The sequence below is a fragment of the Triticum dicoccoides genome, chromosome 4B (genome assembly GCF_002162155.2).
Source record: "Triticum dicoccoides isolate Atlit2015 ecotype Zavitan chromosome 4B, WEW_v2.0, whole genome shotgun sequence".
Classification (NCBI taxonomy): Eukaryota; Viridiplantae; Streptophyta; class Magnoliopsida; order Poales; family Poaceae; genus Triticum; species Triticum dicoccoides.
The window spans coordinates 659785371-659794997 of record NC_041387.1 but is presented as its reverse complement, the minus strand read 5'-3'; positions in this window follow the sequence as shown (position 1 = coordinate 659794997).

Below are 9627 nucleotides of genomic sequence, written 5' to 3'. Positions count from 1 at the left end.
TACGCACATAGTCTTCTTATGTCATATACTAATGATTTAAGTTGATAAACAAGGTTTACATACATTTAAACGATAAGTTCATGTGTATTGTATGATATCTCGAGTATCTCAAACTCTTTTGTATGAAGTGAAGAGAAGTGTTTTGGGGAAATAAACATGAAAATTTCAAAAAACTCACCACAGCTTCATTTTAGAGTGACTAAGAAGGATCCAAGCTTAGTTTTTCATTTTGATGTTTTACACTTATTTAAATCTTGGTCAAATTTAAGTTTGACCAGAATTCAAATGAGCAAAACAAAATTAAAAAAAATCAAAAAATGGAAAAACCAGCGCACATAGTCCGTATATATAGAATATATAGAATATATGTTTAGGGAAGTTATTTGGCGCATTTAGACAAGGTCGAAAAAAACCTTTGGACCTTCATTTTAGCACATTTTTCATGAAAATTTCAAAAACCTCACCACAACTTCATTTTGGATTGACTAAGAAGGATCCAGGCTTAGTTCTTCATTTTGTTGTTTTACACTTGTTTAAATCTTGGTCAAAGTTAGGTTTGACCAGAATTCAAATGAGTAAAACAAAATTCAAAAAAATCAAAAAAAGGAAAAACCATGTGCTCATTCAAACATCATCCAACAGATTTAAACATCATGTCAAACATAGTTCTAACATCATCCAACAGAAATACAACATTATTCATAATGTTTCATAATTATTCACATATAGCGTTCGGGATTCTGTTTGTTCCTTGAGCTTCTTGCCATCACTTTGTTCCTCGTGCACCTTGTGCTCATTGCTTCTTCTCTTCTCCTCTTGGTTGTCGGTACCTTGTGCGTCTTCTTCAAACCTATCATAGAGCTGTGCAAAACATAAAGGGTAATGAGATTATGTCAAGTGACCCATAAATGTACAGTAGTATTTGACCCTTGCAAGATTTACATACCAAGCAGAACTCACAACAATAGAAGGTTGGTCACCATTTAGAGCCTCACTTGGATCATCATTTGGAGCCTTACTTGGATCACCAAGATCATCATTTGGAGCCTCACTTGGATCACCATGATCATCATTTGGAGCCTCACTTGGATCACCATGATCACTATTTGGAGCCTCACTTGGATCATCATCAAAATCATGCAGCTGTTGACCATCATCATTTCGAACCTTGTCAAAATCTTCATCTGATGCAACCAGTTGCTGTCCATCATTTTCATCGAAGCCTTCATCGAAACTCTCTCCGAACGCTGGATCTACTGTGTTATCACAATACTTACCGAAATGACCAGACCCACCGCATCTTGTGCACTTACGCTTCCTCGCTCCAAGTCCAGCTCCTTCACTGCGAGGTCTGATTCAACTCTTCCTTGGTCTACCTGCTGCTCTCTTCAGAACTGGAGCGCAAAGCTTGAATCCAGGGTCCACCATGTCCCATTGTTGTTTTCCCTCCATAGCAGGCAAGGCATAAGCATATGTGGCTTTGAACCTTGCAACAGAGTAGTAATCATGCACATACTGCTGAATGTTCCCTGCTGGACCTGGGAGAGAAGTGATGAAAAACAAGGCATGAATGCATGGCAACCCAGTTATCTGCCATTGCCTACAACTGCAAGTTCTAGCTTCTAAATCCACTGGATATCTCCATTCCCTCTTCTCTTTATCCAACTATGATATCTCTGCTGTGGTACCTGAGCAAAGAGTCATGTTCATTTCCAAGCCTGTTGTTTTCTGCTTCAGTTCATTCATCACGGCAGGGATGATAATGTGGCCCATGAATTTTGCCTCGGCTATTCCTGCACGATAATGAAATTTCTGCATGTATTCTATCCTTATCCTGTCCAGTAAATCCACCACATAATGACCCTTTAGTTTCCGGATCGTTGAGTTGAAAGACTCTGCTAGATTATTGTGCATATAGTCAACTTTGGTCAGTTCACTGAATTGTCTTCTGGCCCATAACTTGGAGTGGTGTGTTCCCAAGTATTCTTTCACTTTGGAATTCATGTATAACTGCCTCAAGTGGTAGTTGTGCTTCTTCACACTGCAAGTCAAAGATGCTGGCCATAAATTGTCGGTGTACACCTTTCCTTTGAATTTCTTCATGAAATTTGCAGCAAGGTGACGCATGCATTCCCTATGCTCTACTCCAGGGAACACATTGTCCACGGCCACTTCTAAACCTTTGCAGGCATCTGTATGAATGACCAACCCATTGGGATGTGCAATAGCCTGGCGCAGATTATGCAAAAACCAGGTCCAGCTCTCCTCAGACTCTGTCTCCAGCACACAGTAGGCAACTGGAAATACAAAAATGTGTGCATCAACTGCAAAAGCAGCTACTAACTGTCCTTTAAACCTCCCTGTGAGAAAAGTGGCATCAATAGCCAAATAAGGCCTGCATCCTGCCAAAAAACCCCGGCGACAAGCCTAAAAGCAGACAAAAACCCTCCTAAAGCATTCCTTGGTCTTTGTCACTCCCCTGAATGTGTACTCCACAATGTGGTGATCAATATCTACAATACTACCTGGGCTTGTCCTCTCCACTTCACCTTTGAATGAATACAACAATTGAAAACTTTCCTGCCAGTTACCATAAATTGAATCCATAGCATGTTGTTTACCATTGAAAAACCTCATGTATGGTAAATCTATCTTGAATTTATCTTTGATGTTCTTCTGTAATTCCTTTGGACCCACTTGCTGGTTTTCTTTCACCCACTTCTTTACTTCTTCTGCCACCCATCTCGACTTGGCTCTACTGATTGTATCCTTCCTAAGGGTTGATTCCTGGCATGTGTGCTTAAAAGGGTTCACTTTGACCTAAACATTAGTGCTATTACGCATTTTAGATGCGAGCAGCCTCCATGAACAACCCTCAGTCGGACAGTGCACTCTGTAACGTACTTGATCACTCTTGTCAACTTTGAAAGTACGTTCTACCTTGATGCAGTATGTCACAACTACATTTCTACACTCATTCATGGATGCAAAAACTGCACCTTCTTCCAAATTAGGGTTCAAAGGGTCCCATTCAACAGCTGCAAGGTCTTCGTCCTCACCCACCATGTCATCATCCACACGGACTGCATTGTGAGCCTCATCTTGGTTATCAGCCTGAGGTGCCCGTCATAAATTCCGAATAACATCAGATAATAGCTTCTCTTCATCAACCCCAAAATTGTAGTCATCATGCTCCACTTCAAGGGGGACCCTACTGCTGTTGCCCACACTTGTCGAGCCACCACGTCGCCGTGCACCAACTGAACTGTTCTATCTAGAGATGCCATTACGACGACTTGGTTCTCCCCGAGATGTTGCACCCGTCATCCTAGGTCCAAATGCCTGCTCAAGCACATCAATTTGCAGCCTCACATGAAAATTATCTTTCTCTTTATGCCTAAAAACATGGTAGCTAGCTCTTCATCATTACTAACTGTCACCCATTTCTTTTCCCCATCATAGTATTTGTATACCACTTCATCAAGCAAACCCCAAGGATATTGGTTACAAATTGCCTCCCCAAATTGTCTGAAACTCCAATTACTAGCCATTGGTAACCGATAATCAAAACCTCCTTGGCATTTCTTATGATCCTTTGCATAGAACGTGTACCGGTCCCTTCTAATGTGGATAAAGAAAGCAAACCGCAACTCCATCCTAACCGGCGAAAAACAGAGACGCAATTAGCACACTAATTGGGCAAAACTACTCGAGACTTACCCCTCGGGAACCCAGTCGTGGACGCGGCGGATCTCCGGCCCGATGCCTACCTCGCCAAATACTCCGGGGTCACCGCTGCTCTCCATTTCGTCCTAGGGTTCTCCCTCTTAGTTCAAATAGCTCCAGCAGCCCCCCACCTTTGAGCGCTCCGGCCGGGCGCACGGAAGGAGGCTGCGCCGCGGGTCGAGCAGGTGGCGGGCGCCCCACCCGTGGCGTCATAGGAAGGTGGCGGGCGTTGCAGGCAGCCATGGAGCGTAGGCGCAGAAAGGTAGCGGTGGAGTAGGCGTGCAGCTGGTGGCGGGGCAGGTCCTGGCCGCGGCGCAAGTGCCGGCGGCGGCGCAGGTCAGCCGGCCGGCGGGGAAGCGGATGGGCAGAGTGAGCTACGAATGATTTGGGGATTTAGTTGCACGGGCCTACATGTCAGCTCCGGACCCACATCCACGCGGTCCCACGTGTAAGCTCCGGACCCACAACTTAACGCTGGCGGACGGAATGGACTCAAATATGGCCGTTTGGCCTCGTCATTGTAGCTGTGCATGGACTAGGGGCAAAACTGAGCACAATTTGCATCTAAGGGCAAAACTGAGCATAGAGACACCACTGAGGGCAAAAGGATAATTAACCCTTTTCTTTATTGTGGCATGAATGTTCAGATCCAAATGATTCAAAATAAAAGTTCATATTGACATAAGAAGTAGTAACACTTCAAGCATACTAATCAAAGCAATCATGTCTTCTCAAAATAACATGGCTAAAGAAAGTTCATCCCTACAAAATCATATAGTTAGGTCATGCTTCATTTTCGTCACACAAAAATGCTCCCATCTTGCACACCCTCGATGACAAGCCAAGCAATTGTTTCGTACTTAAATAATCTCAAACATTTTCAACTTTCACGCAATACATGAGCGTGAGCCATGGATATAACACTATGGGTGGAATAGAATATGATGATGGAGGTTGTGTGGAGAAGACAAAAAAGGAGAAAGTCTCACATTGATGAGGATAATCAACAGGCTATGGAGATGCCCATCAATTAATGTCAACATAAGGAGTAGGGATTGTCATGCAACGGATGCACTAGATCCATAAATATATGAAAGCTCAACAAAAGAAACTAGTGGGTGTGCATCCAGCTTGCTTGCTCACGAAGACCTAGGGCATTTTGAGGAAGCCCATCGTAGGAATATACAAGCCAAGTTCTATAATGAAAAACTCCCACTAGTATATAAAAGTGACAACATATGATACTCTCTATATGAAGAACATGGTGCTACTTTGAAGCACAAGTGTGGAAAAGATAGTAACATTGCCCCCTTTATTATTATTTTTAGGCCTTTTTTGCCTTTATTTTCATATATATATTTGGCCTTTTTGGGGGGGGGGATGCTCAAATAATGATGATCATCACACTTCTATTTATTTACAACTCATGAATTACAACTCAAAACTAGAACAAGATATGACTCTATATGAACGCCTCGAGCGGTGTACCGGGATGGGCAATGAATCAAGAGTGACATGTATGAAAAATTATGCATGGTGGCTTTGCCACAAATACGATGTCAACTACATGATCATGCAAGGCAATATGACAATGATGATGTGTGTCATGATGATGAACGGAACGGTGGAAAGTTGCATGGCAATATATCTCGGAATGGCTATGGAAATGCCATAATAGGTAGGTGTGGTGGCTGTTTTGAGGAAGATATAAGGAGGTTTATGTGTGATAGCGTGTATCGTATCACGGGGTTTGGATGCACCGGCAAAGATTGCACCAACTCTCAAGGTGAGAAAGGGCAATGCACGGTACCGAAGAGGCTAGCAATGATGGAAGTGTGAGAGTGCGTATAATCCATGGACTCAACATTAGTCAAAAGAACTCATATACTTATTGCAAAAATCTACAAGTCATCAAAAACCAAGCACTACATGCATGCTCCTAGGGGGATAGATTGGTAGGAAAAGACCATCGCTCATCCCCGACTGCAACTCATAAGGATGCACAATCTAAGAACACCTCATGTTTCAAATTTGTTACATAACTTTTACCATACGTGCATGCTACAGGACTTGCCAACTTCAACACAAGCATGCTTTAAATTCATAATCACCAAACTAGCATGACTCTAATATTACTACCTCCATATCTCAAAACAATTATCAAGTATCAAATTGATCATACTATCCAATTCACTTCATATGATAGTTTTTATTATACCCAACTTGGATGCCCATCATTCTAGGACCAATTTTAGAACCATAGCAAATACCATGCTGTTCTAAGAGACTCTCAAAATAATATAAGTGAAGCATGAGAGATTAACAATTTCTACAAAATTAAGCCACCGCCGTGCTCTAAAAGATATAAGTGAAGCACTAGAGCAAAAACTATTTAGCTCAAAAGATATAAGTGAAGCACATAGAGCATTCTAATAAATTCCAATCAAGTGGGTTTCTACCAAAAGGTGTGTACAGCAAGGATGATTGTGATAAATTGTGACACCCCAAAATTTTAAGCTTGTTTTATTAATTAAAAATTTGCCTAGAAACTAAAACTTTTATTTTCTGTATTTGCTTCTGATTTCAGAACCACTCTTTTCTTCATTATTATGGAGTTTTTACGTCAAGTGAAGAAACTTTCCAGTTTTATTGGACTCTTTTACCCTCTCAAATAAAGCAATTCTTTATCAGTGGAATTATTTGCATAATTCTTTTTTCCTGATGCCTTATTTCTTGAAAAAATGTTTTTTCTAAGCTTCAGGGCCTCTTTTGCACTACAGCCATTTGATAAATTTATTTAAAACTTCCTCCAAAATTTGGATATGTCATGTGATGTTTTTAAAACACTTTTATGCAAGAATATATTTCATTACTTGGATATTTTGAGTTCTACACCAAGTTTTCAAATCTGGTCCAAAGGACAGTTTTGCACTACAACCTATTTAAATATTTCTTTAAAACTTCTACCAAAATTTTGGGATGTCAGTAGGAGCATAATATTCCATTATATGCAAAAATATAGGGATGTTTTTTTGAAAAAATTGAGTGTAACAACCTCTTTTTCATTCTGGTGCAATTTGGTGATTTGCAGTGCAACCATCTTCTAACTTGCTCCTCTACCCATGAGCTTTCTCCTACTTGTAGTACACCTTACCAAACCCTTAAGTCCAAGAGCATGAACCCATTGGGAGATTTTTTGTCCATGCATTGATGCCATTTACCTTCTGTCCAGAAGTGGAGATTTGCAAAACTTGCACTAACAAGTTTGTGCTTTTTACAAACTAACCTCACCACCCTCTTATGCATCTAAAGAGACACCAATATGGATGATTTGGCCACTCCAAGAAATGCCTAGGTGCATGTGGCATTTTGTAAAACACCTTGAGAGCATGAACAAATTTGGCATGAGTTTTGTTTGCATTGTGAACTTGGTCTCCTGACCTAACTACCTTGTCCCTTGATCTCCCCTCTATCACTAACCTAATCTTGTTGCTTGCCAACCTCGCCCGAGCGCTCTGGAGTGCCCTGGCATTTCACCGAGTAGTTGGTGGGCATGCACTGGGCACGCCCAGAACGTGCCAACTGCAGCCACACATCCAAACCGCCGCGTCGCGCCCCTGGTTTTGCCCTCACTGCAGAGCCGCGCCACACACTCTCCCTCTCTCCAGAACACGCCAATCAGCCCCTCGCCACGTCTCCGACAAGCAAAGAGCTAGCCGCCAGGACCGCCCGACAGTGCGCCATGCCATGGTCGGCGCCGCCCGAGCCACCAGCGCTCGCCAGCTGCCCCCTGGAGCGGCTCAAGCTCATCCGGAGCCTCGTCCTCTAGCGCGCGTCGCCGCCACGTCGCCCTATCTACAGAATTGCAGTCGCCGGCGAGCTTATCCACGGCCGCCGTGAACCGACTCGGATGTGCTATAAAAGGAGCCCCCCCCCCTCCCGAGCTCCTCCGGGCACGCAGGCAGCCTCACACAATCCTTCTCGTGCCCCCTTAGTCGTCAATCGAAGAGAGGAGGCCGTCTTCACCCTCTCCGGCCAGTTCGGCCACCGCCGCCTCCCCGCTCCGTTCGGCACAACCAGAGCCTCCCCGGCCCTCCCAACGCCACCAAACAACTCTCCCCCCTCCCCCGGCGACCCTACAACCACCAGGAGGACCGCCTAGGAGTGGTGGATCCACCCCTGCACTCGGATGCCCTCGAGGAATCGCCGTTCGCCGGCGAGCATCACCGGAGCCCCGCATCCGCTCGGACAGAGGAGGAAGGAGGGGGGAAGACTAATCAAACCTGACTAGTGGGCCCCCTGGACCCACTGTCAGTGACCCACGCGCGTCCACGCTGGAGTAAGTGGAGGCGTAAATCCAAAATACGCCTTCGACGTGGTCAGTTCGAATCGTTTTTCTTTTTCTGTTTTATTTTTTTTAAAGTAGATTTTTGACCACAGCTTTGACTGCCTATAACTTTTTAATGATAACTCCAAATGAATTGATTCTTTTTTCTACCTCTCTCAAATTTAATCTAGTTTATTTTAAGATTTATTTGAAAAAAATTTGAAACAACTTTTTGTGCTGTTTTGAGTTTGTGTGTTAATTCAAATTTATTTAAAATAGGACTTTGGAGACAGAGAGAAGAAAACTTTCAAAAGTTTTGGAGTGCACCCTGCCTTTCCGCATATTGAAGGCAAGCATTCTGAACCCTGGCATAATGTTTAGCATGCGTTGTTTGACATGATTATGACACCACCTCAGTACTTAGTACTCGTTATTTTATGTGGTGATGTGATCGTTTGCATGAATGCTTATTTGAAATTTCCTTGCTGTTGGAAATGGACATGCTTGTGATAGTGATCATCCTCGTATGCCTTTCGTGCCTACCGGAAGGAAAACGGGAAAGTCTCTATCTTGGGTAGACCCGAGCTTGTCCCTAGTTCCTCGTCGAGACGAGTGTGTCCGGCATGGCATGAGGGGTATGATGAGTGGTGATTCTGTCTGTTGGATGGAATATATTCGTTATGCTAATCATGCAAGGAACACTTAAAAACCTCCTGAGTCGACCTTAGATCGAGTCTTGTTCCAGTAACCCCAATACTTGTTTCGTACTACCACTCGTCTCTACAACAAGTAGAGTACGGTTCAGTAAGTAGTCAAGCTCTTTCTAGCACACACCGTACAGAGAGGCCAGGGTGGAAGATACCGGTTGTAGCTGGTAGGCAGGCCACCTGGTCTGGGGGCATGGGTGTTTCCGGTTGAGACCGAGAGGGGAGGCCACCCCTTAGAGCGCGCGATATAAATTTGATCCCATGCTACGCGAGATTGTAGCCTCCCCACTTAGAGTTTTGCTTAACAAGTGTCGTGGGTGATTCTAGACACATGTGAGTTAAGCTGGTGTGTGCAAGTTAGGTGTGTTTTCAACTAAAAGGCCGTAGAAGGAATTAGTCCCGATGGACTAAAGGAATCCGTTACTCGTGGGTAAAGAGTACACCCTCTGCAGAGATTAAACCTATTCGAATAGCCGTGTACATTGTTAAGGATTACAGTCTGGGATGGGTCAAGTGTCGGTCTTAGTGTCGGTCTTCGGAGGAGAAACTGTTAAACCAGAACTGGGATCACGACTTGATACTTGTGATGATTATGATCATTATTTTGTTGTGGACTAACTCATTATGTTAATGGCATTATCGAATATCCCTGGGATGGTTCTACCTCCTGGATATTCACTATGACTATTTATAAGCCCTTTATGTGGTGTCAGTGAGACGCCCGACTGTGGCATGCTTGTCTTTTATTTACATTATAAGCCCTTTATGTGGTGTCGTTGAGACGCCCGACTGTGGCATGCTTGTCTTTTATTTACATTATAAGCCCTTTATGTGGTGTCGCTCAGACGCCCGACTGTGGCATGCTTG